The sequence below is a fragment of the Eulemur rufifrons genome, chromosome 30, assembly GCF_041146395.1.
Source record: "Eulemur rufifrons isolate Redbay chromosome 30, OSU_ERuf_1, whole genome shotgun sequence".
Taxonomy (NCBI): domain Eukaryota; kingdom Metazoa; phylum Chordata; class Mammalia; order Primates; family Lemuridae; genus Eulemur; species Eulemur rufifrons.
Genome location: NC_091012.1, coordinates 109,021,716 through 109,048,409, shown reverse-complemented (window position 1 = coordinate 109,048,409; position 26,694 = coordinate 109,021,716). Strand labels below are relative to the sequence as shown.

The 26,694-nt window shown below is 42.6% G+C and overlaps 1 non-coding gene and 1 pseudogene across 1 annotated transcript; one reads left to right on the top strand and one right to left on the bottom strand.

Annotated features, from left to right (window-relative positions):
- The first annotated feature begins 7,085 nt into the window (after nt 1–7,085).
- LOC138378547 (dnaJ homolog subfamily A member 1-like) lies at nt 7,086–8,696 on the top strand (annotated as a pseudogene).
- A 666-nt stretch (nt 8,697–9,362) lies between these two features.
- On the bottom strand, nt 9,363–9,525 carry LOC138379174 (U1 spliceosomal RNA). The gene has a single exon (XR_011231980.1). It is a non-coding gene; the product is annotated as a U1 spliceosomal RNA (small nuclear RNA).
- Between the last annotated feature and the right edge of the window lie 17,169 nt (nt 9,526–26,694).

Below are 26,694 nucleotides of genomic sequence, written 5' to 3'. Positions count from 1 at the left end.
GTCTCAAAAAAAAAACAAAAAAACAAAAAAAACAAAACAAAAAAACCCCTGAACTCCCCGTTCTTCCCTTCCCCCAGCCCCTGACAACCACTGCCATTTAATTTTAACACATGATTTTGAATATTTTCAAAGAAAAATATTTTTGAAACATGAAAAATTTACATATTTTGATTTTTACCACCTGATTTAATGTCATTTTTCCAATTTTAATGCAATTTACATATTATTTTAAAATCCTTCAGATAATTACTATGACTTGAACACAAATTATATGAAATTTTTTATTCTAGTATATAATTTGTGATTTTGTAAAATAAAGGTGATAAAATATGTATGTCTTTATTTTGTTACTCATCCAAACTCACAGAATACATAGTCATCCACAAACATAACTGGTTTCAGTAGGCTGATATTTTACTGACTTTCAACCATATTAAAAAAAATCATAGCTTTACATATATACCCTCAATCTTGTCACTGTGGAGGTGTATTTAAGATAGGAGAATAGAACATGTTTTCTTTAACAGTTTGTTAGTTTGGTGTATAACTTAAAGTCTTTAAACTTACGGTATAGAGGCCTGCTTTGGTGCTGCTGTGCCGAACAGTTCATGATTGCCAGATTGAACAAATAAAAATACAGACGTCCAGTTACATTTGAATTTCAGATAAACAACAAATAGCTTGTCTACTATAAGTATGTTCCATGCAATAATTGAAATATACTAAAAAATTATTTGTTGTTTATGTGAAATTCAAATTTACTGGGTGACCTCGACTTTATCTGGTGACTCTACCCGGATTCCTCAACGGTAAGGAGCAGACTTGCCCACAGTCCACCCTAATCTGCTGAGAATTCTTACTGTAATTCGACCTTGTGTAACTTGCTAAAAGTTTTTTTTTTAAGACTTTTTCATTGCAAAGTAATAAACAGAAAAGTTCCTAAAACTTACATGTGTGGTTTAACAAATGTTTCTAAAGTGAACACCCACGTCAACAACATCCAGATCCAGAAATACAACATCACCCACACCCTGGAAGTCCCCCGGGTGTCTCTCCTCTTCCTCTCTCCTTTAGAAATAACTCCTTTCCTGACTTTTATAGGAATCATTTCCTTGCTTTTCTTTATACTTTCACCACTCATGTGTGCATTCTAAAACAATGCAGTTTAGCTTTATGTGTGTTTGAATTTTAGAGAAATAAATCATACTGTATGTATTTTTTTTTGGCTTTTTGGGGGGAGGGCTAAACACTATATGTTGTGGCATGTAGCTCTAGTTTGTTCTCGTTGCTATATAGTATTCCATAGTATGGATATTACATAATTTATTTATCCTTTTCTGCTGTTGATGGCACTTGGGGTGTTTCCAGTTTGGGGCACTTATAGATAATGCCACTATGACTATTGTTGCACGTGTATCCTAGTGCACACGTGCAAGGATCTTTTAGATTACCTAACTATGGAGATTAAATAAACATCCAAATAGGATGCATTGTACATATTGGAAGTCTGTGCTTAAGGGACACATGAATGAAAACAAAAATGAAGAATCCTAGATTTCATCTTACCTAATTCAATGGGCAAACTATTGCTAAAGTTTAAACCAAAGCCAGGCATGGTGGCACACACCCATAGTCTCAGTTACTCGGCAGGCTAAGGAGGGAGGATCCCTTGAGTCCAGGAATTCTAGGCTGCAGTGAGCTATGATCACACCACTGCATTCCTGTGGGACCTCATCACTAAACAAAAATTATAATAATTTTAAAAAGCAGGGAACTGTGTCATTTTTATGTATATGTGAGAACATACAGTTCCATCCCTTCTTGCTTCTTTTAATTAAATTTAGATATCAGAGGCTTTTAGTTTGTGGATTTCTGAAGTTCCCAGTCTTAGAAAAAGGGGAATATAAAGTAACCAGCCTCGAATTTCTTGATCTTCCTTTTATCTTGCCAGTGTTGTGGCATCCACTTGGTTGTTACATCAGCTCAGCTGAATCCACCTATAATTATTGTGTCTGTGTGCAGGAAGCAAGGCTTGAAAAGGAGGCAGGAACAGCTCCTGCTGACCCAGATCAATTTTTTTCAAGTGAAATCTCTGTAATTAGGCCAGTAATGACATTTTCCTGGAGAAATAATTGAGTGAATTTAGGAAAAGAGTTTTAAAGCCCAACATGCATGTGTCTGGGGGTAGTTCAGATGTAAGATAATCTAAGAGTTTGGTTCAGTATTTACTCACTCCGTTTCTGTAAGAAACGGATTTTTAGTAACACCAACCCTGTCCTTTGGAGAGAGGGAGCTCCTCCCAAGAGTGAGGAATAGAAAAGTTTTAGAAAGAAACACAGGTGATTAAAAAAAAAATTTATTTTGGGTGGGAAAAGATTTTTAAAACAAGTTCCAAAACCCATAATCCACAAAGCAAAAAACCGGTGGTTTTGATTATATAAAATTAAAAATGTCTATGTGAACAAAAGTACCATAACTAAAGACAGAAGATAAATATAGACCAAAAAAAAAAATCATTGAAATACACATGGTAAACTATAGACTACTTTTTGGAATATACAAAGAGCTCTTACTAGTCAATGAGACAAAGGACCAGTAACCCAGTAGAAAATGGGCAAAGGTCAGGGACAAGTAGTTGACAAAATAAAGAAATAAACTTGGTTAAAAAATGAAAATTAAAACAACTATTTTTGTTTATCTAATGGTCAGAGAATTAAAAGTTAGAGAGAACCAGGACATGGTAGAAATAGATATTCTCACCCTCTCTTGGTATGCATGCAAATTGGCAACTCCTTCAGGAGACAGTTTAACAATACCTAGCAATTCGGTAATATTTAGCACAGTTTAAAAATGTACATACTAGTTGACCCAGCAGTTTCACTTCAAGGAATTTATCCTACAGAGATACTGAAACAAGCGGGAAAGATAAAATGTAAAAGGATGTTCATTGTAACGTTGCCTGTGTTGTCCAGTGATAGGAATTGGTTAAGTAATTGACAGTACGTCTTCACTCCGGTAGAATGAGGTAGATCTATGTGTACTGATGTGGAAAGATCTCAGTGGTAGTCATTACTAAAGCTGTTCTCGAATGTTCTGCCTCTCTTCTCCCTCCCCACACAGGGTAGGATTGCACTTTTCCACCCTCTTTGAAGATAGGTGTGGCCAGTGATATCTGAACAGAAGGGGATGTCCCTTCTGGGTGAACACCTTAAGTGCTGGTGTGCGACATCCCCTTCTCCCAGGCCCAGTAATTGTGGACATTGCACAGATGTTGAAATGGCACCTGGGTCTCTGAGTGACTATTGTGAGCAAGGTCCTCTTATCTGCCTGGGCTGGCCATGCAGTATGAGAGGGAAATAAATACGTATAGTTTTAAACCACTGAGATTGTGGATGTTTTTCATTACCTCAGCATATTCTGGCCTATCCTAGCATCTCCAAGGTAATTATTAAATGAAAAAAACCTACGTGCAAAAAGAATGATCTCATTTGTTTATACGTATGTGCGTGTTTATATGCTTAAGAAATTTCTGGAAGGATTGGTGAGAAATTTAATAGGGCTTACAACAAAGGAGTTGAAAGGAGGCAGAGATGAGGAAGGTGATTTCTGCTTTTCACATTATAACCTTCTGTATGTATCTGTACTGTTGGATTTTGTTTTAAAACCATGACCGTGGTAAGTTTACATTTAAAAGTAGCTAGTGTTTCCACAAAAAGATTTCTATAGTAATGCTCATGGTGACCTTATTCATAACAGCCCCAAAGTGGAAATAGCCCAGGTGTCCATCTATAGGAGAATGACTAAACAAATTGTGGTATATTCATACGGTGGAATGGTACAATGGGATACTATAGATATGAATAGGAATATGGTATCATATGAATATATCATACAGTGGAGGATCACTGTCCAGCAGTAAGGAACAAACTACATGCTAACAACATGGCTAATCACACAGATAGCATTGAGCGAGAGAAGCCATACACAAAAGATGTACAGTTTATTCCATTTCTGCAAAGTGTAGAAACTGGCCAAACTAATTTGTAGTGTTAGGAGTCAGAACAGGGGTTATCTAAGGGGGTGGGTGGGGTTTGACTGGAAATGGGGTCCATGGGGGACTTCGGGGGTAAGGGCCACACAGATGTGCTCACTTTGTGGAACTTCATGGAGCTGTATCTTATGATATGTGTACTTTTCCATATGCAGGTTACATTTCAGTAAAAAGTTCAAAACAAATCCAGTTAATATAAAGAATGAACAAATAGAAAGAAGGTGGCACTTGGCTGGGTGGTGCCGGCAGCGCTGGGCAGAGCTAGGGCAGGCTAGTGGGTGCTGCGCTGTCCTGGCCCAGTGGTGCCCTGTTGGCAGCAGCTCCCTGTGGGCAGGCCTGGGCACATTTGTGCACTGAAGCCCCAGAAGCTCAAAGTCCTGGTATGAACCCCTGAATAAAACTCCAGAAGTCTACACGTCCCTCCCATGCACGACTTCAGCATCGGCTGCTTAGCATTTGCGTTAAAAACCTCTATTGATATCCACTGGAACCCGGAGTGGTAAGCAGGGCTTTCCAGTGGGGACAGGGTGTCCTTGGCAACCAGGACAGCAGCGTCTTTCTATTGCAGGCAAGATGCAGAGACACAAGTTCGAACAGGAGCTGCTGGCCTCTTGGCAGAGATACTGAATTAGCTTCCTGTAGGAGACTGTTTCATTTTTGACATTTAAAAAAAATTACCTAATTTAAGCAATTTTACAGAACAAAGAATCTAATGCTATATAGAAATGTTTAATTCATTTCTATATAGCAATGGTTCTAAAGTGTGGTTCATGGACCATTGGGGACCCCTGAGACCCTTTTGGGAGGTCTCACGAGATTAAAACTATAATACTTTCATAATAACACTAAAATGTCGTTTGCCTTTTTTACTGTCATTCTCCCACAAGTGTACAGTGGAGTTTTCCAGGGGCTACATGATGTTTCCTATCACAGCAGATTGAAGGGGGAAAGCACATAGAGAAGCCAGCTGCCTTCTATTAAGCTGGACGTGAGAGATTTGCAAAAATGTAAAACAATGCCACTCTTCTGGCTAATTTTTTTTGTTTTGCAGAATATAGTTATTTTTCATAAAAACATTTATGTTAACATGTAATGGGTTTATTATTCTTATTTAAATGAATTAATGAACACATTTTAATAATTTCTCAGTTTTAATTTCTAATACATTAAATATTGATAGATACAACCCACATAAATTTTTAATAATATTTTTTAATTTTTAAGAGCATAAAGGGGTCCTGAGAGCAAAACATTTGTGAACTGCTGCTAGCTGTATAGCTTAAAATTTAAAAAAAAAAATCTTGGAATAACTTTAGATTTACAGATAAGTTGTAAAGACAGTACAGAGTTCCTGTATACCCCTCATTGCACTTCCCCTAATGTTAGCATCTTGCACAATGTACATGGTACATTAGTCAAAATGAAGGAACTAACAATTGGCACATTACTATTAACTAGACTACCGACTTTGTTCGGAATTCCCCAGTTTTTCCACTAATGTCATCTTTTGTTCCAGAATCCAGTCTACCAAGATAGTATTGTGCATTGAGTGCTTATAGCTTTTTCAAAATTTTCCACTCTCAGTTATTGTCTTTTTACCCTTTAATTGAAGTCTAACGTATGTACAGAAAAGTACACTATCAGAGATGCATCACTTGGTTATTGTTCACAAACAGCACACAGAACAAGAAACAGAACACTACCATTGTCCCGAACCCCTCCTCATGCCCTATTTCAGACACTACCCCTCCTAGGGTAACCACTATCCTGACTTCTAGCAGCATAGAATTGTTTTGCCTGGTTTTGTGCTTTATGGAAATGGAATCATACAATGTGTACTCTTTTGGGTCTGGGTTTTTTTCACTCAAAAATCTGTTTGTGAAATTCACTCATTTATTGCATGTAGTCTAGTTCATTCATTCTCATCGCTGTGTGGCCCAGGTCAGCAAACTTTTTCTGTACAGGGCCAGATAGTAAATACTTTAGGCTTGTGGGCTGTATGGTTTCTGTGACAACTACTCAACTCTGCAGTTGTAGTGTGAAAGTCGTCATAGACAATGTATAAACAAATGATTGCAGCTGTGTCTCAATACAACTTTATTTACAAAAAACAGACAGCAGGCTAGATTTGGCCTGTAGGCCATAGAATGCTGACCCCTGTGTATTCCATTGTGTGACTATCCACAATTTATTGATCCATTTTACTGCTGACATGCATTTGAGTACTTTTCAGTTTGGGTCTATCAGGAACAGTGTTGCTATGAACATTCCAGTACATGAATTTCTCTTGGGTGTATGCCCAGGAGTGGAATATATACTGCCAAACAGTTTCCCAACACAATTGTACCAATTTACTTTCCCAGCAGGAGTGTATGGAAGTTCTGGTTATTCTATATACTTGTCAACACTTGATATTGTCTTTTATTTGAGCCATTCTGGTGGGTGTGAAGTGGTATAGCATTATGGTTTTAATTTGCGATTCCTTGGTGATTAATGACATTGAGCAACTTTACACGGGCTTGTTGGCCATTTGAATACCTTCTTTTGTGAAGTGTGCATTCAGGTTGTTCATCCCTATATACAGTGCGTGCCTGCTATTTTTCTTGCTTTTTTCACTTTATATTATTGTAAATGAACATTTTCATGTTTATACATGGTACACACATGTCACTAAATTTTTTTTGCTTGGTTTTCACTTATGTTACAGTATATCATGTTGTTTTCATAATTTGTTATCATCAATAGCCTGCTATGAATGCTTTTGTTCAATATGGTGTGTGTGTTGGGGGGGGTTCTTCTTTAGGTTATATTCCCCAGAATAAAATTATTGTGTCAAAGAGCATGAATACTTCTATAGTTCTTGTTGTGTATAATAATTGTATATGTTGCATTATGTTTTCATTGTTTAAAAAAATATTCTCTCCCAGAACGCGTGGTGAGAGGTGGAGGAGAGGCAGCTGCCGGAGCTGCGCACAGCTAGGCGCTCCTTCCCGCTCCCCCACATTGGCCTCAGCCCGCTCACTGGCTGTAGAAAATGGTGAAAGAAACCATTTACTATGATGTTTTGGAGGTCAAACCCAATGACACTCAGGAAGAATCGAAAAAGGCTTACAGGAAACTTGCCTTGAAGTACCACCCTGATAAGAATCCAAATGAAGGAGAGAAGTTTAAGCAGATTTCTCAAGTTTACAAAGTTCTCTCCGATGCAAGAAAAGGGAATTATATGACAAAGGAGGAAAACGGGCAATTAAAGAGGGTGGAGCAGGTGGCAGTTTGGGCTGCCCCATGGACATCTTTGATATGTCTTTCAGAGGAGGAGGAAGGATGCAGAGAGAAAGGGGAGGTAAAAATGTTGTACATCAGCCCTCAGGAACCTTAGATTTATCAAATCGTGCAACAAGAAAACTGGCTCTGCAAAAGAATGTGAGTTGTGACAAATGTGAAGGCTGAGGTGGTAAGAAAAGAGCAGTAGAGGGCTGTCCCAGTTGCCGAGGTACTGGAGAGCAAATAAGAATTCATCAGATAGGACCTGGAATGGTTCAGCAAATTCAGTCTGTGTGCATGGAGTGCCAGGGCCATGGGGAACGGGTCAGTCCTAAAGATAGATGTAAAAGCTGCAATGGAAGGAAGATTTCTAGAGAAGAAGATTCTAGAAGGTTAACAAAGGCATGAAGGATGGCCAGAAGATAGCATTCCATGGTGAAGGAGACAAAGAAACAGGACTAAAGCCAGGAGATATTATCGTTGTGTTAAATCAGAAGGACCATGCTGTTTTTTTTCTTTTTCTTTTCTTTTTAATTTATTTATTTATTTATTTTTGACGTCTATTTTTTTTTCTAGTCAGGTTATTCAGGATTTTTTTTTTTTTTTGAGACAGAGTCTCGCTCTGTTGCCCAGGCTAGAGTGCCATGGCGTCAACCTAGCTCACAGCAACCTCAAACTCCTGGGCTCAAGCTATCCTTCTGTCTCAGCCTCCCGAGTAGCTGGGACTACAGGCATGCACCACCATGCCCGGCTAATTTTTTATATATATATTTTAGTTGTCCAGCTAATTTCTTTCTATATTTTTTTTAGTAGAGACAGGGTCTCGCTCTTGCTCAGGCTGGTCTCGAACTCCTGAGCTCAAACAATCCGCCGGCCTCAGCCTCCCAGAGTGCTAGGATTACAGGCGTGAGCCACCGCACCTGGCCACCATGCTGTTTTTACCCGACGAGGGGAAGACATTTTCATGTGTGTGAACATACAGCTGGTTGAAGGATTGTGTGGCTTCCAAAAGCCAATATCTACTCTTGACAACCGAATCATAGTCATCACCTCTCATCCAGATCAGATTGTCAAGCATGGAGATACCAAGTGTGTGCTAAATGAAGGCATGCCAATTTATCGTAGACCATATGAAAAGGGTCGCCTAATCATCGAATTTAAGGTAAACTTACCTGAGAAAGGCTTTCTTTCTCCTGATAAACTCTCTTTGCTGGAAAAACTCCACCCAAGAGGAAGGAAGTAGAAGGGACTGATGAAATGGATCAAGTAGAATTGGTGGATTTTTGATCCAAATCAGGAAAGATGGCTCCGTTAGAATGGAGAAGCATATGAGGATGATGAACATCATCCCAGAGGTGGTGTTCAGTGTCAAACCTCTTAATGGGGCCAGTGAATGACACTCACTGCTGGCACTTTGAATGTGTGAAGGACTGTAATCATAATATGCTCACTACTTGCTACTGTTTTTGTTTTAATATACAACTATTATAGTGATTTATGCATGTATGTATTTATTTTGAGACACAGTCTTACTCCATTGCCCTGAGTAGAGTGCAGTGGCATCAGCCTAGCTCACAGCAACCTCAAACTCCTGGGCTCAAGCGATCCTCCTGCCTCAGCCTCCCGAGTAGCTGGGACTACAGGTGCACACCACGATGCCCGGCTAATTTTTAGTAGAGACAGGGTCTCACTCTTGCTCAGGCTGGTCTCTAACTCCTGAGCTCAAGCAGTCCTCCTGCCTTGGCCTCCTTAGAGTGCTAGGATTACAAGCATGAGCCACCATGCCCGGCCAATATAGTAGTGTTTTAAAAGTTAAATGAAGAATAAACACAAATATAAAAGTCCAAAAAATATTGTCTCACAAAGTTATATTAGTTAACTCTTGATTACAAGGCACAGAAATCTAACTCAAAATAGTTTAAGCACAAAAGGGAATTTCTTGGGGAGAGGGAAGAATGGGGAATGGGTACAGGGTTTCAGTTTTATGGGCTTCTTGGCTTTTATTTTTATTTTTTTTAATTTATTTTTAATTTTTATTTTTTAAAGTCAAGGGCGAACACGAACATAGTCCCCCACTACCACTAATTGTGCAGTCGAGTTTTCCAGGTTTGGGAAAATCGCAGGGGTCAGCACATCTGAAGTGCAATGGATAAACCTTGCCCTGGGAAAACCACCTTGGTGATCACGGTATGTCCCCTGCCAGTCAGTATCAGAGTTGCAGTTTGAGATGACAGAAGAGTTCTGGAGAAGGAAAGTGGTGATGAATGCACAACAATGTGAGTGTACCTAATGCCACTGAATTGTACTCTTAGAAAAGGATTAAAATGATAATTTTTATGTTCCATATATTGTACCACAATTTTTTTTAAAGGGGGGGAGAATTTCTTAGCTCTAGGAACTGGATCTAACTTCAGGCATAATTGAATCCAGGGACTGGAGTTATTAGGACTCTGGCCCTTTCACTCTCTTATCTTGGTTCTTTTCTTTGTGTGGGTTTCAATCTCAGGTAGACTCTCTTCACGTGGTAATTGAGATGGTCACCAGTGTCACTAGGTTTATGTCTTCCTTCAATCATATAGTATTTTCCAATTTATTTTTTGTCTATTTTTTCCAGAAGTGGAATATTAATGGTTCCAATTACAATAATATTTGTCTTTATTTCTTCTTGCCACTTTGTCCATTTTCTTTTATGGACTTTGTTGCAATGGTTTTTGTAACACTCACATTCAGTATTTTTTGATTTTCATAGTTTAATGTACGTTTGACCAGTAAGTAATGACCTTATTTATTTATTGTACTACCTTTTGCTAAGACATTTGCTTTATCTGCTACCAAGATAGTAACCATCAGAATCTTGGAGACTTTATTGACTTGTCTTTTCCCACATCAGTCTTTGAAAAAGGCTCTAATTGGCCTGCTTGGGTCACATGCCCATTCTAGGACAATCACTGTCTTCAGGAGAATGAGTTACTCTGGCCATCTGGGTCACTTCCTCATCACAGAACCAAGGGATTGACAGTTCCACAAAGTCATGTTGAGTGGGGAAGGGGAAGTTCCCCAAAGAAAGAGATGGCTTCTGTTACCAGAAGAAGGGGGAAGAGGTGGGGCTGGACAGAATAACAGATGTCCACTACATGTGTTCTGGATTTCCTGTGTAACCCAAGAACTACCAAAGAAAGTGTTTAAATGTTTCAAAACATTCCTGTGTGGTTTGCATCTTTTTTTGCTTTTGTTTTTTAAAGTTTTATTGCCTTATGGGTTGACCATTTGGTGGATGGTATTTCTGTCTTTCTGTGAATACCAAATAACCTTCTATGTTGAATAAACTGGTTAACATGTGCTAAACTAGTGAAAGAATAAGTATTTGTTGTCTAATATAAGATCTTAGTTTTTTACGAGTTCATTTGCAGATGGTATGATTTATGTACACTTGAAAAGAGACTCTATTAATTTGTCCTGTCTCTAATCTCTCCATATGTCAGTTAAATTCATACTGTTTATGAAATTATCTTCTAGCATGTAGCACAGGCATGGAAACTAGTGAGCCCTGAGAAAAATTTTATTGAATGTTCAATCATATAGTATTTTCCAATTTATTTTTTGTCTATTTTTTCCAACACTCAATATTGGAATATTGAGTGTTCCAATTAAAATAATATTTGTCTTTATTTTTTTCTTGCTGTTTTGTCCATTTTCTTTTATGGACTTTGTTGCAATTGTTTTTGTAACACATTCAGTATTTTTTTATTTTCATAATTTAATATACATTTGACCATTAAGTAATGACCTTATTTATTTATTGTACTGCCTTTTGCTATGACATCTGCTTTATCTGCTACCAAGATAGTAATCCCAGCTTTTCTTCTGTTCATATAGGAATATCCTCTAACACTGCTACTCTGTTGATGATGTTTCTGGTTTGTGTGTCTCTTGTAGGAACAAAATATTAGATTTTGTTTTGGTAACAGTCAGTAAGCTGCCTTCTTTTTATAGGAGAGTGCAGCCTGTTTACATTTAATGCTTTAACTGGTGAAATTTTACCATACCCTATCTCCTTTTAGGTTGATTTTAAGTTTTATTTGCTCTCTCCCTTTCAGTTTATGTAGGGTACTTTAAACTTTTTGTTTCCTTTTGAATTATTTCAGAAGATAACCTTAACTAATCTGTTTATTTTTTTAACATTTTCAATTTATCAGGCTTTTGCGCAACTGTTTCATTCTAGTATTGACTTCTATCATTAACCTAGGATACTCTGAATTCTCATGTGGGGATGTTAAAAGTCTAGTGTCTAACACTTTGTTTCTCTGCCTCCCCCACCCCCCACAATCATCTATGGTTGCCAGCTATTTGTTTTGAAATTCAATCTGTACCAATTATTTCTCAAAATATTTTCTGATTTATTTTACTTTTCCTCATCAAACTTGTCCTTTGTTAATGTTAGAATATACTGATCTCTCATTTGAATCTTGCTGTTTTCAGACCTCTATTGTCTCAAAATTCTACTTTTGGTGTAAGCCAGAGCATTGAAGAGCTATGTACCTGTGCCACAATAAGGCGGGCATTTGTAGCGTGACATTTATAGAAATCTGACTTGGCATTTTGCCCTCTACCAAAGACTGTAATAAGTAGTCCTATTTAATTCTTTATTTATTGTAGAGATGGGTTTGAAGGTTTTTGTTTTTGAAAAATATCACAGTGCCTCCATGTATGTATGCATGTGTGCCTGGGAGAGAAAATTTTCCTTAGTGACAGTGGAATTGTGAAATTGATTGCCTTTCCATCTTTTTTTTTTTTTTTTTTTTTTTGAGACAGAGTCTTGCTTTGTTGCCCGGGCTAGAGTGAGTGCCGTGGCATCAGCCTAGCTCACAGCAACCTCAAACTCCTAGGCTCAAGCGATCCTCCTGCCTCAGGGTCCCGAGTAGCTGGGACTACAGGCATGTGCCACCATGCCCGGCTAATTTTTTCTATATATATTTTTAGTTGGCCCGATAATTTCTTTCTATTTTTAGTAGAGACAGGGTCTCGCTCTTGCTCAGGCCGGTCTCGAACTCCTGACCTAGAGCGATCCACCCGCCTGGGCCTCCCAGAGTGCTAGGATTACAGGCATGAGCTACCGCACCCGGCTTCCATCTTTTAATTGGTTGCTGGCAGTTAAGTATCACATTTGAAAGTCACCTCTGTTAAATCAAATTTACAGGAGGCCATTGATTTGGACTGAGTTCCTGCACTAGGCCCCAGTAGACCAACCCAGAATGGAATCACTCATGCTGTTTCCACATTACCAAACCAAAACCTAAGCTGTCTTTACTTGTAAGATCTAATCTTCTAAGAAATCAGGAGAAAGATGATAGCCAAATCTCTAAACTAGTTAGTTTTCTGAAACAAACAAGCAAACAAAAAACAACCCAGTAGATTCACAGCAACCAATCAAAAGAGGCTCAGTCAACCTGGGCTCTTGTGATAAGGAAGTCCCCTGCTGTCGTTGGAATATGTTTCCTCAAAACTCATGTGTTGGAAACTTAATCCTCTACACAACAGTGTTGGGAGGTGAGGCCTAATGGGAAGTGTTTAGGCTATGAGGGCTCTGCCTTCGTGAATGGATTAATGCCTTTATAAAAAGGGCTTGTGGGAGTAGGTTCACTCTTTCCTGCTCTTTGCCATATAAGGACACAGAGTTTGTCCCTCTCTTGACCTTCTACCATGTGAGGACCCAGCAAAAAAGCCCTCATCAGATGCCAGTGCCTTGATCTTGGACTTCCCAGCCTCCAGAACTGTAAGAAATAAATTTCTGTTCTTTATAAATTACCCAGTCTCAAATTGTCTTTGTTTTCTGCTGCTATAACAGAACAACTGAGACTGTGTAATTTATAAAGAACAGAAATTTATTTCTCATAGTTCTGGAGGCTGGGAAGTTCAAGGTTGAGGGGACTGCATGTGGTTGTCTTCTGATGGGGGCCTCGAGCAGTGTCACAACACGGTGGAGGGCATCACAGGGTGAGAGGAATAACAGATCCACTCTTATAATAACTAAACCACTTCCATGATAACCCATTACTCATTTAACCCATGAATCTATTAATCCATGAATGGATTAATACAGTCATGAGGGCTCTGCATGACTGTATTGGGTCATGAGGGAAACCCTCATGACCCAATCACCTCTTAAAGGTCCCACCTCTTAATACTGCCACAATGGGGATTAAGTTTCAACACGAGTTTTGGAGGGGATAAACATTCAAACCATACACAGGTATTTATTACAGCAGCACAAAATGGACTAAAACATCCCTTCTGCTTTAACTCATACAAGGAAAGTAACATGATGCTAACCAATCTGATTTTTGCATGATATTGTTTCCTTTTTTCTTTTTGGTCTGCCTTACAAAAGCTGATCAGTCTGTCATGCCTGGTGGAGGTCCTTTTATTTTGTAGATAGTATACTACCCAATTAACGAATCACTAATAAAAACCAATTACATTTTTAAAATTCAATTTGTTGAAACTTTGTTCTTTGACACCTCTAAAAATAGTATATAACCTTATGTCATGAATTTTAGACATCAACCTAGGCTTCATCCTATTTTTCCTGTCCTGTTTTCCTTCCCATCCAAGCTTCACTTTGGTTAGAAAAATTTGTTTTTAAAAAAGCTTATTGTAGATACCCAATTTATTTTATTTTATTTTTGTGTTGTATGCTGTACTAGAACCCCTTTTGGAATGAGATAAGTTTCAAATAATAATGTTCTTATTTATATATGCCAAGCCTGCTCAATGAATGTTTCCTGAAAGATTGAGCATCTCCAAATTTGTGGCTCATCACCTTTGGACACTCACTGCACTGCAATTATGTGGAGTCATAGCTTTGCTTGATAATCCACTTAAGTGAAATTATATTCTTTAATCTTTATGATAATGTTTAGTGGTGGTGTTCTGTTTCCATGAAAATCTCACATCTAAGGAAACCACAGAGAACTCATTTCTGATAGGATATTTATAAAATGACCTTAGAGATGGCCTCGGGAATCTATATGATGAAGGACTTTGGCATTAAATTTAATGCTCATTTTAATATTTGAAAAGTGACAATGCTTTTCTGCACTTTCACCCTACTTGGTGGATCAAGTTGACCAGCAATTCCCATGTGACAATTTTTACTAGAAATCCAAGCCTCATGATTGAGCCTCTGCCAATGGTCAATCACACATTCTGCTTCCTTATTGTGGACAAACGTGTAGCAGGAGAAATATTTATTCGTTTAAGATGCTAACACTGGTTTTTGCTTAGTACACAGCCAATCCCCCATCTACATGGCTAACAGAACCCTGGTTTTTGTTTGGGAAACCATACACTCAACCCCAGGACATGAAGGAGGCTTGGTTTCAGCCTATCATAGCCATCTTGCTCCCCTTTGCCAGAAACTTGCCTTCCAGTCTTCCCTTGAAGTTAACAGTAGCCTTATGACCCATCAGGGCCAGTAAGGTTCAAGGAGAAGTCTGCTAGAGTGCCTCTGGAAAAAAGATTCTCTTCCTGGTGGAAACAGAGATGAAGAAAAGGTTATGGCCTCCCTGGATATACCCTCTTCCTCCTTCCTTTGAATATACACTTCAAAGATGTCGTGTCTGGAGCTGTGGCTGCCATCTTGCAACAAGCATGAAGACAAGAAGCCAACATGCTGTGGTGGAAGAATGGATGGTAGCAAAGCACTGGGTGACATTGTTAACCTGTTGGACCAACCCAGAGCCCATCTTCCTAAAACCACTTACTAAATGAATAATAAATGTCTTTATGTTTTAAGATAGTGGTTCTCAAAGTGTATTCTGGAGATCTCTGGGGATCCCTAAGACCCTTTAAGGCAGAGGTCCCCAACCTTTTCGGCACCAGGGATTGGTTTCATGGGAGACAATTTTTCCACGGACGTCGGGGTAGGTGGAGCTCAGGCGGTGATGCGAGCAGTGGGGAGTGGCAGTAAATACAGAGGAAGTTTCCCTCACTCACCCACTGCTTACCTCCTGCTGTGTGGCCCAGTTCCTCCATGGACTGCAGGTCAGGGAGAGGTGGGGAGGCAGAGCTCAGGCAGTGATGCTCGGCCTGGTTCGTAATAGGCCACAGATGGGTACTGGGCCGCAGCCTGGAGGTTGGGGACTGCAGCTTTAAGGGGTCCCACAAGGACAAGACAATTTTCATAATAATAATATTAAGACATTATTTGCCTTTTCATCCTCATTCTCTCACAAGTGTACAGTAGAGTTTTCCAGAGGCTATATGATGTTTGATATCTCTTCAATTTATGGGAGAAGCAGATAGAGAATCCAGCTGTCTTCTGTTAAGTCAAACATGAAAGATTTGCAAAAAGGTAAAACAATGTCATTCTTCTCACTGATTTATTTCTATTTTGGAAAATTTTTCATAAAAATGTATCATTTATATTGACACATACAGGGATGTTTAAAGTTATTTTTAAATGAATTAATGAGTACACATTTAAAATTTTTCTGTTTGAATTTCTAATACAGTCAATATTAATAGCTATAACCCTCACAAACAAAATCTCTCGGCTCCCCAGTAATTTTTAAGAGCCCAAAGGAGTCCTGAGACCAAAAAATTTTGAGAGCTGCTAACTTAAGCCATCGTTCCATGTTTTTTTTTTTTCTCTCAATTGCTGCCCAAAGCATTCCTGAATGACACAGAACAGGATTCTTCTTGGGGGAGAACTGTCTTTGTTAGAAAAGCAAACTGGACTGGGCGCGGTGGCTCAGGCCTGTAATCCTAGCACTCTGGGAGGCCGAGGAGGGCGGATTGCTCGAGGTCAGGAGTTCGAGACCAGTCTGAGCAAGAGCGAGACCCTGTCTCTACTGAAAATAGAAAGAAATTATATGGACAGCTAAAAAATATATATAGAAAAATTAGCTGGGCATGGTGGCGCATGCCTGTAGTCCCAGCTACTCGGGAGGCTGAGGCAGGAGGATCGCTTGAGCCCAGGAGTTTGAGGGTGCTGTGAGCTAGGCTGAGCCATGGCACTCTAGCCTTGGGAACAGATCGAGACTTTGTCTCCGAGGGAAAAAAAAAAAAAAAGAAAAGAAAACTGATGGGCCATTGTGACTGTAGAAAGACAGCATGGCTGGGGGGATGTGGGGAGGAAGCAAAGAGAGTGCTAGACTGCTCAGCATAAGAAAAGAATGAAAAATTGGGGTATTTGGGGCAAGGGAGCTAGGGAGGGGAACAAAGGAGGTGAAGGAGAGGTAGATGGCCTTGCAGTGTGGCTGGAGGGGGAGCTGAGTGGAAGAGATGGAGAAGGGTGGCTGACGGCTATCTACTATTCTGTTTTAAACTCTCCTCGGTGCTCTTCTGTGAGGTAGCGCCCCATTGCTGCCTCCAAATCCTCATTGAAAGTCTGCTAGATGTTCACAGCAAACTTGGTGAGCAGTGTTTTGAGGCAAATCAAGGAAAGGGAGCTTTATTATATGTCAGGGTTAACATGGAGTGGAGAAAAAACAAGAGGTGAAATGTGGGTGACAGAGAATTCTGAGCAAGCCGGAAATCAGAACCGGAAGTCACCGGGTAAAATGTAAGGTTGTCCTGTCCCATCGCACAATCCCGGGCAAATCACTGTAGATTCTGGAAAAGGGCTGCTGCAGGGGTTTCCCGTCACAAGGGGATTTGAGCCCATTGTATTCAAATTTCAAAGAGCTGCATTACTGTAGCTGAAGTCTGTATTGTCGATGTGCTGGTCAGCTATTTCCGAGGGCTTGGCATTTAATGGCTGGAAAGTTGCCCGTCATCCCTTTCCAGGTGCCAGGAGACAGGAATCTTGTAGCTCCTCACCTCCTAGGGAGAACTTAAAAGGCAGGCACAGATCGCTGGGAGTCTTTTTGGAGGCAGTCATGTTGATTTTCCAAACATGCAATCTCAGCATTTTATTTTATTACTTCTGCTGTCTGGGTTTTTGGTAGACTTACCTAAAGGATGGTCACTTTTAATGTTCATTTACTGTACTCACAAAGGAAAAAAAGTTCTCCAGCATGCTTTCACTCAGATATGGGGAGTTTGTACTTATTTAGTATGTTTTAAGCCTAATCAGGAGTTGGTAAGTATTTGGAAACTTTACAGCTTTCAGGATGAAAGCAGCGATGGTTATGACATCATCACTGTTAATTACCCCTTTGTAAAAATCTGCCTGAATGGCGAAGAGGTGGGTGTGTCTGTGGGTATTTAATGTGATGATTAAAATATATTAATGATAGTTTTCACTTCTCTAGCATCATACATCTTAGGATCTTCTTTAAAAGTGCTTCCACAGGCTTTAATTAGGAAGAAGTAAAACAGCTCCATTTTACAAAAGAGGAAAATGAAACGCTAGGAGAAGGAGCCTGTTGGGGGAAGGGTTTGAGCGGAATAAAGCTGCCTCCTCACTGCTCAGCAATCAGCCGAACCATTTTCCTTCCCTTTCACCAAGAACTGACAATCATAGACTTTAAATGAAGAACACAAATTTATTCATACCTTGACACTTTAGCCTTCTGGGCCCCAAATAGCACATTTTGGGGTCCATAAGAAATTGTTTATTATAAGCTACCTTCTAAGGTTATCTCAACAAGCAAGCAAACAATCAAGAAAAGCAAAACAATAAACCCTCAAGGAATCAAATGGGCCATGAAACTCAGAAGTTTTGATTCTCCATTTCCTCTTTAACCATTTTGAGTTCTGGGTTATGCATGAAACTGTTCCAGATGAAAAATGGAAGGGATGATTGCTTATTCCACTTTTTACAGGTCATTTTTCACTTTCAGATGAAGGAAATATAGGAAAGTTGACAGAAATGCGTGGGAGAAAATGCAGAAAAGAAATAGAAAATTTTCTTTGCACCAAATATATTTAGTTATATATCTGAAAGGGACTAAATGAGGGGCATGCTCTTTAAAAGCTATTACGAAAAATTTCAAACATACACAAAAGTAGAGAGACTCCCCATGTATTCATCACCCAGTTTCTGTTTTGTGCTAGTCTTGTTTCAATTCTCCCCTGCCACTCATTTTGTTGGAGTATTTTAAAGTAAATCCCAGAATCATATCATTTCACCATAAATATTTCTGTGCTTTTTCCTAATGGATAAGAGCTTTAAAAACAGAACCATAATACCATTATCACACCCAACAGAAAACCAATTCTTTAATGTTATCTAATAATCAGTGTGTTTCGTTTCTACTGATTGTTTCAAAATTGTCCAAAAAATTGCATTGATTGCAAGTCTTTTTTACTTAACAGCTCTCCCTCCCTCTCTCCCCCATTTCATTGATTTGTTGGAAAAACTGGATCATTTGCCCTGTAGAATTTTCCAGTCTATATGTAGCTGATGGTATCTTTGTCTGGTGTCTTTTAACATGTTTCTCCATCCCTCATATTTCTTTAAATGGTAGTTAGATCTGGAGGCTCAATTAGCTTCGGGTTCTTTCTGTTTTGTTTTGTTTTTGGCAGAAATACTTCAGTAGTGGTGCTGTGTACTTTCTGTTGCATGGCATCGGGAACATATAATGTTGTACCATTTGGAGGCATGTTAAGATTGATTGGAAGGATCCATGATGTCATTGCAACATAGCGATTTTCTCATTCTGTTACTTCTGCATTTATTAGCTGTGATTTTTTTTTTTATAAGGAAAAACTTTCCTTCGTCTACTACTATATTTGGTTACCCTGAAATATAGCCCATACAGGAAAGGCAAGATAAATATGTGATTCTTTCCCTTTAGTTAGCACTTTCCAGAATAATGTCTTAGTAACCTTCAAAGCCTACTGATGAGGATTTCTTTTAAAAATATCATTATAAACTCATGGATTTAAAAACATATTTATTTGATGCATTTCAATTCATTACAGTCACTATTTTTATTGATGCTTGTCCCACCTTTGGCCAGTGGAACCACTCTACTTTCCATCGACCCAAGAATCTTTGATGGTTTGAATTCTGAAATAATAAGATGTTCCAGGATTGTGTTGTACTTTGCCTGCCTCCGACCTGGAAACAGTCTTCAAGGAGCTCTGGTTCCGTTCATAGTCGATCCTTGAAACAACGCAGGGGTTAGGGCGGCAATCTCCATGTAGACAAAAATTTACATATAACTTTTCACTCCCCCAAAACTTAACTACTCATAGCCTACTGTTGACCGGAAGCCTTACGGATACCATAAACAATTGATCAACAGATATTTTGTATTCGTATGTATTATATACTATATTCTTACAATATAGTAAGCTAGAGAAAAGGTTATTAAGAAATCCTAAGGAAGAGAAAAGATATTTACTATTCATTAGGTGGAAGTGGATCATCATCAAGCTCTTCATCCTTGAGGTCTTCATATTGAGTAGGCTGAGGAGGAGGAGGAAGAGGAGGGTGGTCTTGCTGTCTCAGAGGTGGCAGAGCCGGAAGAGGTTGAGGGAGTGGGAGGGGTGGAAGGGGAGGCAAGAGAGGCTGGCATATGGTGTAACTTCGATTGAAAAAAGTCCATGTATAGTTCAAACCCATGTTGTCCAAGGGCCAGCCATACTGGGAAACGAAGGGAGACCCACTTTGGATGTAATGTAAAGAGCGATAATTTCAGAAGAGGCTCCGAGGAGGTGTGTTTTGGGGCTGCGTTTGTTGAGCAGGATGGCAGGAAGGGACCCTGAGCTAACCCTTCATTTACAGGTGACGAACAGGGTATCATCCACCCATCAGAGCTACCCAGTCAGGTCAGGAGGGCAGGGCACTGGGAGACCCTTTCCAGGGTGTGACCTTTGGCAAGTTAGGCCCCGCCCTGGCATCCCTTCCAGCAGGACATTCTGTGACTCCAGGTGCGTGACTAACGTTTCCGGCCCAGACGCGCCTTGGGACTTTCCCGGCCCCCGCCCCCGTCGAGCTGATGCGGGTGCTGCCGCCGGCCTGGGAGCGGACGGAGGCCGGGACCGCCCCACCGCGGCTCCGGAGCCTCGGCGCCCTCTGGCGGCCGCGCCGGGAGGGGCGCGGCTGTCCGGGGGCGGGGCTGAGAGTCCGGAGGCTTCGCCCTGTCGCCCCCGGGCTGGGGCTGGGGCGGTGGTTACCGGCAGAGGCTGCGGAGGTTTCGCAACGACGTGACCTTAAGGGGGAAAAAGAAATCACTGTGTCACGCGTGGTTGCCAACCGGGGCTAGCGAGCTAAACAAGTTTTCCGAAGCCCGGGGAGGGAGGGAGGGGCTGGGGCTGAACCCTCCAGACCTGTGACTCGCTGCCTCTTGCCCCTCCAGCACGGCGGCGGCGCGCCCTGCGCCACGGGGCACTGCGGGGGGCGCGAGCCCGCACCCGGACTGCGTCCCGGCCTGCAGCTGGGGCGACGTCACCATACCGGAGTCAGCGGAATGAGGACACTGTCTCCTCCCCCTCTCCTCCCTCCAATTCCAGAAACGAGGTCCCTGAGCCCAAGATGATCTAACCAACCCCCACGGAGCTGGGGTTTGGATTGGAAGGCTGGATATGAGACGACAGGAGAAGTAGGATGGTTTGTGGATAAAGAACAAGGGAGTTGGGTGCTTTAGCCACAGAATGGGTTCAGCCAAGGTAGTTTGGAGGTGCCTGGCAAGAAGTGGAGTGGCTACCTGCCTCCTCATCCTGTTCTCTTGATGCAGGCAGTGGGGGTGGCCACAGGGGCTGTGTGTGTCCCTGTTTGGCTAGGTCCCAGGAAAACCCGGGGACTGGGAAGCGGGAGGACCTGGTCCCAGCTCCACCTTCACCTGTTACCCTAAGGAACAGGTCATTTAACCTTTCTGGGCCTCAACTTTCTCACTGGAAGAATGAGGGGTCCGGACCAGGTTACTGAATATGTTTCAAGTACTGTGTCAGGCACAGCAAATGAGGGTGCCTGTCCGGAGACCATCCACTAAGTCAGAGAAAAAGGCAGGGTTAGGGGCCAAGACTGTTACCCCAGCATGCTTTCTATGGCTCTCTCACAAATTCTCACATGGGCTTCAATTCCCTTCAGCAAACGTTTGTGCACCTCCGCCTGTGTGCCAAACACAAGCTCATCCCTAACATTTGTGGGACCCGGGGCAAGAGTATACACGGAGGGCCACATACCATATGTCTAAATATTTAAAAATTACAAAACAAGCTAACAAACTGGTAAATATCTTCCTACTTTGACAGATGTACCTCTGTAACAATAGGGAAGGCCAAGTTCAAGTTTGGAAGTCTTGTATTCCTCATCGTTCTAGGCTGGAATGTGGTGGCACAGAGAGTGGCTCCAGCTCAAGGCCACGGTGTGGCTTCCCTCTCTTCCCAGACCGGATCGATCCATCCTACACCACGATAGACCTTTCTCACACATGTTCTCATGTCCAAGCTCTGGCTATGTCTCTGTAAATGGCTGCCCCTTAAGGGGTCACCTCTTGAGTGTGTACATTGATGACACAGTCTACCTTCAGGAGTCCGGGCCAAGAGAAGTGGGTTCAGAACCTGTTGGACAGGGAATCCTGTGGTTCTGGTAGGCATGTCCTTTGGCCTCAGTAACTCCCTCCTGCCCTGTACCAGCTAGGCGTTGTGGGGGTGCAGAGCTGGATCACACACGGCCCCTTCAAGGAGGCCATCCATCCAAACACTGGGACCTTTGAGGCAGATGCCTGCAGGTGAAGATGGAGGGTGCTGGGATGGGACTCATTTCTTAGAGCTGGTAGAGCTTGTGTTAAGCCTGGCTGGAAGGTTGAGAGTGAAGTAGGGAAAGGAAGGAGCAAATACCCTGGGACCAGACATCCAGGTTCGGGGTGTCTATGAATTGTGACTACAGCTCGGAAAGGCTGGAGGGCAAATCTACGTCTTCCAAATAGCAAGCAAAGCTTCCAGTAGTCGCCAGCTGTGGAGGCCCTGAGGGCCAGCCTCCCCCATCACAGCAGGATGAAACCCCAGAGCCCATCCCAGGCCAGCTCTGCATTGGGCAGAAGCCCCAGCACCCTTTCCCGAACCATGTCACCTTGGTCATCGGCGCTTCTTTACCAATTCCACGGTGAGGAAGCTTAGTTGTTCACAGCTTTCATAAGGAATTTTGCCTCCTCCCCCATTTTATCATAAGAGATGACTCTGGAAAGAAGTTTTCATTCTACATCACTTTGCTTGGTAGCCAGAGACTGCTGGAGAATTAGCATCTCATCTCCCCAGGGAGTAGCCCTCCACCAAGGATGGGAATTGATGGATCAATGCCCAGCTCCTTGCCCTGCAGCTGAGATCACTCGGATGTATGTTCTGTAAGGTATAAAGCCCAATTTGCCCACCATGGTAACTTGCTGGGCAACGCTCTTTATTTCTACCTTCCCTCCTCTCCTGCTGGTGCTTCCCTGAGTCACCTCCCAAATAAAGTCCCTATATCCACAGCTTTGTCCCTGGATCTGCTTCTGGGGGAAACCACACTAAGGATAAGGACACTTCATGTTGCAGTTTCCTCATCTGTAAATAAAGGCGTGGAACGAGGCGATCTCGGACTTCCCATCCAGGTCCCTGCGGGGAGTTTGTCTGCCTCAAAGCAACTGAGACAGGGCACCTTGCTTCGTTTCATTCAGTGTCAGCTAAACATGCCCGTGGCCTCCGCCCCTGTGCAGCGGTCTTGTCTCCGTGTGGTGTGTGCATGCATGTGAAGCAGGGGTCTGGGGTAAAGAAATAGGAAGAATCTGGTTTAGTATCCAAGCTCCCTCTGAGAGTGCCCACGGGAGGCCATTGAACATCTGAATCCACGAACCTAGAAGGGGCATTTTGTCTTTTCCTTTAATTAGAGGCCCCTTGTTGAGTCCCTGCTGGCTGCTCCCAAACTAATGTAGCAAAAATGACAAAGAAACATGAGGACTCTTCCCCCCCTGCAGAGGCAAACTGATGCGTCCTGGGCCACCTCTATTTCACAGGCTCACTTAGCACACCCCTCCTTCCCCCTCCTTCCCCCTCCTTCCCCCTCCTGCCCTTCTATGGGTGCCGACTGCATCCTGACTGCCAGCCAGCATGGGTGCAAAACTGCCCCAGCAGCCCCCACCCAAGTGACTGGGGCTAGCTCTGAAAGGAAGGGCCCTTCTTCTATCTTGATCTTTGGTTAATAGGGTCCTGTTCTAAGTTTCTCCTCAGGGCCATGTCTGCCAATTGCATTTCTTGTAACAAGCCCTTTCACCCTTGCCTTTTTTCCCCTGGAGCAAGGTTTTGATAACAAGGGCTGTCTGTTCCCCCAGTTGGTGTCAGTGGTACTAGCTGGTGGATGGACTCCTTCCTTTCTCCCCTGAGAGTCTCTGGTTACTGCTTACTTTCCGCTTGGGAGAAATGTTTGATTTCACAGGTAGAGGTGGTCTTCCTCAGGGGGATCCTGGTGCCAGACTAGCCTGGAGAAGGTCAAAGGCGAGGCTGATCTGACAAGCTGCAGACAAGGGCTGTCGGTGCGGACAGGCCAGCTCTACGGCCCCGCCTCAGCCTCTGGCTTGCGCTGGGGCAGTGGAGGCTTCGCTGGGCCAAGGGTTGGAGTGAAGGGTACAAGGCCACCTCCAACACTGGTGGTCACAAAGAGAGTGCCACCCACTGCTGCCATCTAAGTAGGGCAAGCCCACCCCTGGGGACAGGGACTTCATTTGGGGGGCTCTCTCCATCTACATCCCTACCCCATTCCCAGTGTTCTTCCCTTCCCAGCGGAAGTCAGACAAGTTCAGCCACATTTTGGCTTTCACAGCCCAAATGGAAGAAAAGAAAAATTCCCCAGGGCGCAGGAGCCTCAGATGCCTAGATTCACACCCAGATCCCTTCTTGTGGGAAGAGAACTCCAGGCTTCCTCCCATCAGCACTGGCACACCAAGTCCAGCGCGGCCAGAACTTGGCAGGTTGCGCTGTCCCAGCAGAGAGCAGAGAGCCCAATCCGCACTCAGGCCTGGTGGATCTGCTGGGGCCAGGAGAGTGTGGGGGCACCGCAACTGCTGGCCAGACAGGGCCAGAGGAACAGGTCCCCTTACAGCCCCCACCGTGATCAGACCCCCCAACAGTCCCCAAACCAGGGCTTTCCAAACTTTAACAGGCACAGGAATCCTCCCCACCCCCCTTGTTAAAATGCAGCTGCTGATTCCAGAGGTCTGAGTAGGGGTGGGGGGGTGCTGAGGTTCCGCACTCAGCTTTGAGAAACCCCAGCCAGATTCTGCGAATGACCCTCGGACCTGCGGTCTTTGGCCACAGCTATCAGCCTCAACCCCAACGCCAGACCGCTAGCCTTCTTGTAGTGGACGACCCCCTTCCCGGTCTGTTTTTGGCTCATTCACCATTAACCACTCCAAAGAAAGGAAATCAGCAGAACTGCATTTCGAGAAAACATTGTAAGCTGCCCTGTGCCTTCTCCAGCTCTCCAAGTTACATAATGTGTCCTTGTTGAAAATGCTGATAATGCTGTTTGGGTGGCAGGAAGCCAATTTCTGGCTTCATATTGCTTGGGGCTGGGGCTGGGGTCAGGGAAGGGGGCAGGGGCTGGGGAGGATGAAGGAGAGAAAGGGGCCAGGCAGATGGAGAGGGCGGGAGGGCCAGGGTGGCCAAGGCCTGGGGATAAAGCCGATTGGTATGTCAGCAAAATCTGTCACTGGCTTTAGTGATTCGAAAGGCAGACACATTCTTTCATCTCTGTTAATCCTCATCTGATACAGAGGATTTTCCTGCCATTAAATCTGGAGAAAGAAAAATAAGCACTCAAACCTGCACAAGCAACTATTCCTCTTCACCCCCTGCTCCTGCCCCCTCCCACCTTTACTTCTCGGTGGGACCATTTTTAGCATCTGTGGCTGCCTGACTTGGGAGATGGATGGGCTGGGGGAGCTGAGGGGCACCTCGGAGGAGCAGGACCAGGCAGACCCCCAGGATGGTAAGCAACACTTGGGGACTATTCACGAATGCTTCTCTCTACAGGTTTCCTCTCTGTCCATCTTCTTGCTGGGTTGTCAGTGATGCCGTCTGAGTTGCCACCAGGGCTTTTAGCCTGAGGAAGGGTTTCCAAAGAGATCCAAGCTGTCAATTTGGGGGGAGCTTCTGATTGGCTGTTGTTACTGGTTTCTCTTAACCCAACACGAGGGTCATTAGGGAAGAATAAACGTGAGAAGAAGGGAAAAAGGCAGGGCATTCAGGAGGAAGTGTGGAGGTGTGGGGAGGTTCTCAAGGGGGACCCCCCTCCCCGGGCACCCAGTGACGTGTGATTTCTCCCCTCAGGTAGGGATCCCACAGCTGGGTGGTTCTAAGCCACCATGTGTGTGAAAGGCCGAGGGATGCTGGTCCTGCTTCTGCATGGTGAGTTCTGCTGCCAGTGGGTGCAGGGCTTGGGCAGATGGGAGGAAGCCACAGGGCTTCTACCCAACGAGTGAGGGCTTCAAGTGGCCTCCTTGACACTCCTTCCTATTACGTTCCACTGATTGTGTGATTGTAGGAGAGGGGACGGAGAATGAGAGAAAACAGCAGGTGGTCTTGAGCCACATATATAAAACGGTCTTCTTGATGATTTTCTTATTCTAATTTCAGATATGAATTCATTAGTGTAATAACCAAAAACGACAGTGGTTCAGTGGTTTCCTAATCACATTATTTTAAGCTCATTTAGTTAAAAACAAAAATCCCTGAAAGAAACCATCTTCCTAAAGGAAAAAGAAAAGAGGAAAAATATCTTGGAATGGTGGGGTTATGGATGGTTAAATTTTTTTCAAAGTTTTTTTGTCCTGTTATACACATTTTAATATACCAAGAAGACTCATGACAAAATATTTTCCCCAGCTTCAGCTTCTGAAATCTAACTGAGATAGCCCAAGGAAAAAAATCCTTTAAGTTCTTCAGTAAATGATTCTACACAAAGAATCTATTTTTCTGACCCTCAGGTGAATTTAATTATTTGGGGTTATGATGATCTATGTAATAGACCTCTGTGTGTGGTGCTGGTAGAGACAATTTTACTAGCTCATTCTATGACGGTAGTAATAGAAGATTCTTACTGTTTATTCCACCTTTTCAAAAAGCAGAACTTGCTCTATTCAGTCAATCAATGGGTACACACTGTGTATCTTCAATTTGTTCGAGGGATAGATATTATGAGGGAAATAACTGTGTGGTCTTTGTCCTTGAGAAACCTACGTTTTTATAAGAGATTCAATAAATAAATGAAAAAAAAAATTGGAACAAGGCATAGGGAACACTATGATAAACAGGACATGATTTCCTACCTCGAGGATCCTCTAAAGGACAGAGGTTGACATTTATATAATTGCCAACAGCCAGCTTCTTGCCATCCCTCCTACCTAGAAAGGATATGAAGCTTGATTGACTCATTGGGACAGAATGTTTGCTTCCAAGAGCCAGTATGATCTTAAACGTGCACCCAAAGCTCTACCGTTCCTCACAGAATG